The 6,000-nt window shown below is 38.8% G+C and overlaps 1 non-coding gene across 1 annotated transcript; it reads left to right on the top strand.

The window, feature by feature from the left end:
* The first annotated feature begins 267 nt into the window (after nucleotides 1-267).
* On the top strand, nucleotides 268-374 carry LOC141424418 (U6 spliceosomal RNA). Its single transcript, XR_012449354.1, has one exon. It is a non-coding gene; the product is annotated as a U6 spliceosomal RNA (small nuclear RNA).
* Nucleotides 375-6,000: the final 5,626 nt, after the last annotated feature.

Below are 6,000 nucleotides of genomic sequence, written 5' to 3'. Positions count from 1 at the left end.
CCAAGTGCATGCTTTGTCCCCATAAAGAGAACTAATGGGTATGGTAGTACACATCTGGAATCCCAGCACTCAGGAGGCTGAGACAGGAGGATCTCTAGTTCAAGGCCACCTGAGCTACATAGAAAGACCTGTCTCAAGAAAAAAACAAAAACCCTGGTTCTTGTTGTCTTGTATATTTGGCTTTCATTCTTTGTTTGCTTCCTTCTATTTCCAGGTGGTATGATTATCCAAATTATAACAGCAAATTATTTATTTAAGACACTTTAGGTGCTGGCTTCAGCAGCATATATACTAAAATTGGAATGATACAGAGAAAATTATTGTGGCTCCTGCACAAGGATGACACACAAATTAATGACATGCTCCATATTAAAAAAAAACCACTTCAGGTTATTTGCTTTGTTGACAAGTACACAACAAGGAGAAAGAAGAGATGATTCATTTCTCCCTGGGTTCCTGAAAAAAATCAACCAAAAGAGAAAATTAATAAATTGTGGCATTCTATTAACCAGAAATGAGATGGATCCCTTAAATTAAATAGAGGCCAACCAAAAATATGATCCTCTGGGTTCATTTAAAAAACCAGCTGCCTGGGAATCTACTCTGATGGGCAGTTAGGAAGAAGAAAATGGCTTCCAGCATCCACTAAAACTAAGTAAGATATACACCAAATCTCATCTTTTGAGTCCACTTTAGCATTTCCTCCAAGGTCCTACTTTCTGTGGACTTCATTGACCAGTGTTCTTGAACAGAGCAAAGATGTAAAATGCATTTTTTATGTTCAGTCCACTCATTCACACACCATGCAAAGAGTTGTGCAGGATGATTTATCAATAGCCTTATCGAGTGCTCTTGGTGATTCTTGCATCATGTTGACAGGAAATGTGAGTTGTCTTATTCATGTAATGGGAAACTGAAATGGCCAAAGAATGGCTGCCAATCTCACATTCTCTGAGTGGAAGAGAACTTTAGATTTTCTCATAATTCCTTCTTCACATCTATGTTCTCATTGGGATTGGTGTTTTGTTTTGCTTTTTTTGTTCGTTTGTATGTTTTTGGATGTACTGGGGTTTTAACTCAGGGTCTCATGCTTGCTAGGCAGGTGCTCTACCACTTGAGTCACTCCACCAGCCCTATATTCTCACTGGGGACCTAAGATCCTAATGAGCCCTTTAGAGACAGATGATATGAAATTTGCCCAAGATTATGCACACACTTCCTTGTGTTACTACGTTTGGTCACAGAACACAGTGTTTGCTCTGTTGCTTTTTGGGACTGGGTATCATCAGCTGAATTTCTGTGGTCGTGTTAGCTGCACAGGTAAAGACAGGTGCTAAGATTGGCAAGAGAGGTAAGGAGTAAAGAAGCAAAACTTAAAAATAAAGAAAAGAAAGAAGAAAGAAAGAAAGGGAAGGAGGAAGGGAATAGATAGATAAGCAATGTGTACCTTTTTGAAGATTATTCAATAAAGCTATCTGAATGAAGCTATCTCATGAAGAAGTAAAAATAGCATATCATTTTCTCAAAATGATGCCTTTTCAAAAGTAAGCGATATAGAACAGAAGAAGGAGAATGATCAGCAGGGCAGATAGACGTAGGAATGAGGATGTGTTGTGCACAAAATAAGAGATAGCAAATAGCTTACCCAAATAGTCTACAAATTCAGAAACACAAGTGATCTGACAAGTGAATTGCAGTAACATGGGAGCAGGGAATGGGGAAGGACTCATTCTTTTCTACTTCCGGGAATCACAACTGTGCCAAGGCAGTAGAAGCCCTCAGCCCCAAGAAGACTCACTTCCAATTGTATCTTGTGTAACAAATGAAAACAAAGGCCAACTATCAAAACAAACAATCAAACGAACAAACCCATGTGTTTGTAATGACAATAGCTTCCTTTTAGATATGCTGAGTGCAAAGTACTGGCTACATTAATCAAAACTGAACCGCTTCCTTTTTCTCTCTTCTGATTTTTAGTAGCCTTGTTTTGCTGGTGCCCTGAGCCTGTGCAGCAAGTAAACTCAGATGAAAACCAAATGTCAGTAAGGGTGGCTCACATCTGTAATCCTAACTACTCTGGAGGCAGAGATCAGCAGGATCACGGTTTGAAACCAGTCTGGGCAAATAGTTTTTGAGATCCTATCTCGAAAAAAAACCTTCACAAAAAGGGCTGGTGGATAGATCAAGATATAGGCCTGAATTCAACCCCCCAAAAATTCAACCCCCCCGCAAAAGAAAACCAAATGTCAGTACAGTCCTTGAGAATCTACTTGGACTCACACTGTCTTTCTTATAGCCTTTTATGGAATGATTGAATTACCTATGTAAATTGAGAAAGTAATAAGTAATATTTGATATGTACTTGCTAGTATATAATTCAATTTTTTCTGCCAAAAAATGTGTGAAAAATTACACCAGCAATCAATGCTTACTTATTATGGAAAGCTGAGAGTCAGAGATAAAAGAATAGATTGACTTAGATACCTAAATAAACCAGATAATGTATTCTGTAAGATGGAGCCAGGAGAAAAAAAAAATCACAAAATCTGTAAGTGTGGTAATATTAAACAATACTGAAAATGACAAAGCACAGTTGCCTAAATTCAATGTCAAGTCCATGCATACAGCAAAACTCATCATTTTCAATATACATAGAATGAAAAGTACTTAAACCTTTCCCTTTAACATACATGAAAGAGCATGCATCAACTATAGCTCATATGTGTATCAGCTAATAAAAGATTTGGTCTGAGACCAATAAGTATTCCAAAAGTTTCATCAAAGTTTAAAATAAAATCTATCAGTACTACAATCAAATACTAAAATGTGAACTTAGATTTCTTCTCATTTTGTAAGTCACTCTACTTTTTAATTTTTCCAAGTATGCTCTATGGGCCACCCAAATTGTAGCCACTGGGGTTTGGGTTAAGAATCAACATGTGATACCTTAAAGCAACTGAGGCCAATAGGAAAAGGGGACCAGGAACTAGAGAAAAGGTTAGATCAAAAAGAATTAACCTAGAAGGTAACACACATGCACAGGAAATCAATGTGAGTCAATGCCCTGTATAGCTATCCTTATCTCAACCAGCAAAACCCCTTGTTCCTTCCTATTATTGCTTATACTCTCTCTACAACAAAATTAGAGATAAGGGCAAAATAGTTTCTGCTGGGTATTGAGGGGGGTAGCGGGAGGGGGTGGAGTGGGTGGTAAGGGAGGGGGTGGGGGCAGGGGGGAGAAATGAACCAAGCCTTGTATGCACATATGAATAATAAAAGAAAAATGAAAAAAAAAAAAAGAATCAACATCTGAGATTGAAAAATCTACTGTTAAATTTATATGGAAACACAAGAGGCCACGAATAGCCAAGGCAATACTCAGTCAAAAGAACAATGCAGGAGGTATCACAATACCTGACTTCAAACTATATTACAAAGCAGTAACAATAAAAACAGCATGGCACTGGCACAAAAACAGACATGAAGACCAGTGGAACAGAATAGAGGACCCAGATATGAAGCCACACAACTATAAACAACTTGTCTTTGACAAAGGAGCTAAAAATATACGATGGAGAAATAGCAGCCTCTTCAACAAAAACTGCTGGGAAAACTGGTTAGCAGTCTGCAAAAAACTGAAACTAGATCCATGTATATCACCCTATACCAAGATTAACTCAAAATGGATCAAGGATCTTAATATCAGACCACAAACTCTAAAGTTGATACAGGAAAGAGTAGGAAATACTCTGGAGTTAGTAGGTATAGGTAAGAACTTTCTCAACGAAACCCCAGCAGCACAGCAACTAAGAGATAGCATAGATAAATGGGACTTCATAAAGCTAAAAAGCTTCTGTTCATCAAAAGAAATGGTCTCTAAACTGAAGAGAACACCCACAGAGTGGGAGAAAATATTTGCCTACTATACATCAGACAAAGGACTGATAACCAGAATATACAGGGAACTTAAAAAACTAAATTCTCCCAAAACTAATGAACCAATAAAGAAATGGGCAAGTGAACTAAACAGAACTTTCTCAAAAGAAGAAATTCAAATGGCCAAAAAACACATGAAAAAATGCTCACCATCTCTAGCAATAAAGGAAATGCAAATTAAAACCACGCTAACATTCCACCTCACCCTTGTTAGAATAGCCATCATCAGCAACACCACCAACAACAGGTGTTGGCGAGGATGTGGGGAAAAAGGAACCCTCTTACACTGTTGGTGGGAATGTAAACTAGTACAACCACTCTGGAAAAAAATTTGGAGGCTACTTAAAAAGCTAAACATTGATCTACCATTTGATCCAGCAATACCACTCTTGGGGATATACCCAAAAGACTGTGACACAGGTTACTCCAGAGGCACCTGCACACCCATGTTTATTGAGGCACTATTCACAATAGCCAAGTTATGGAAACAGCCAAGATGCCCCACCACTGACGAATGGATCAAGAAAATGTGGTATCTATACACAATGGAATTTTATGCAGCCATGAAGAAGAACGAAATGTTATCATTCGCTGGTAAATGGATGGAATTGGAGAACATCATTCTGAGTGAGGTTAGCCTGGCCCAAAAGATCAAAAATCGTATGTTCTCCCTCATATATGGACATTAGATCAAGGGCAAACACAACAATGGGATTGGACTTTGAGCACATGATAAAAGCGAGAGCACACAGGGAGGGGTGAGGATAGGTAAGACACCTAAAAAATTAGTTAGCATTTGTTGCCCTTAACGCAGAGAAACTAAAGCAGATACCTTAAAAGCAACTGAGGCCAATAGGAAAAAGGGACCAGGAACTAGAGAAAAGGTTATATCAAAAAGAATTAACCTAGAAGGTAACACACACGCACAGGAAATTAATGTGAGGCAACACCCTGTTGACTCACATTATCTCAACCAGCTATCCTTATCTCAACCAGCAAAAACCCTTGTTCCTTCCTATTATTGCTTATACTCTCTCTACAACAAAATTAGAAATAAGGGCAAAATAGTTTCTGCTGGGTATTGGGTGGGGGGGAGATGGAGGGAGCGGAGTGGGTGGTAAGGGAGGGGGTGGGGGCAGGGGGGAGAAATGAACCAAGCCTTGTATGCACATATGAATAATAAAAGAAAAAAAAAAAGAATCAACATCTGAGGACCCAATTCCCAATGACCCAGAGTATGGAGATCTCAGGGAGTGAGAGCTGGGAGATCTCAATTTTTCATCTCCTCCTGGGACTCCTCAAGCCCAGTCTAGATTGCAATTCACTGAATAAATGTTTTACAGTCTTCGTTACTTATTTGTTCGTTTAAGCCCTTCCTTGGCCAGAAGAAGGCTCATTCCAAATATGAGGTCATGAGTGGAAGATTTAGTGGCCAGGAATTTGTGGAAAAAAGAAAGAAGAGCAATTAGCTAGGTAAACAGGAAGCTAGAATCTGTTTTGGAGATAAAATGAACCCACAAAGGCTGGGAGGATAAAGGGAATGGAGCCAGTATTGACTAAGGCTCCTCCTTCTCCTTCTCTGGATCCATCCTGGGAACAGCAGCTGAGGAGAAAAGACGGAAAGCAGTCTTTTCAAGAGTCTATACCCCCCATTTTGGTACCAGCTGTGCATTGGACAGATTCTTCTTCACAGAAGGAAAAGTCTCAGAGGTTAACCAAATACCACTGGCGTTTGTGAGAATCTACTTGAACTCACTTAAAGGACATTGCATTCTTTTATCTGTCACTGTTAATAAGATCTTTGTCTTTGTTCATTATTATAATCTATCCTTGCTTTTAAGCCTTAGCTTTTCTATACACAGCGTCCTCCTTCACATCGTGTATATTATGAGTAATAAATTAAAAAGGCAACTTGGACTGAAGTACTAATCTGTGACTAAATATTTAACAAGGGGGCAGAAAGGATTTACATTTTGATCTTCAAACACTGGAAAATAAATGCCTTCAGCTGTCAGCTTTCCAAATTGACAAGACTGCAAGGGCAAAACAAAATTTCCATGCATT

This window comes from Castor canadensis, chromosome 6 (genome assembly GCF_047511655.1).
Source record: "Castor canadensis chromosome 6, mCasCan1.hap1v2, whole genome shotgun sequence".
Lineage (NCBI taxonomy): Eukaryota > Metazoa > Chordata > Mammalia > Rodentia > Castoridae > Castor > Castor canadensis.
Note: the sequence above shows the minus strand (reverse complement) of the source record. Positions and strands in the feature narration are given on the sequence as shown.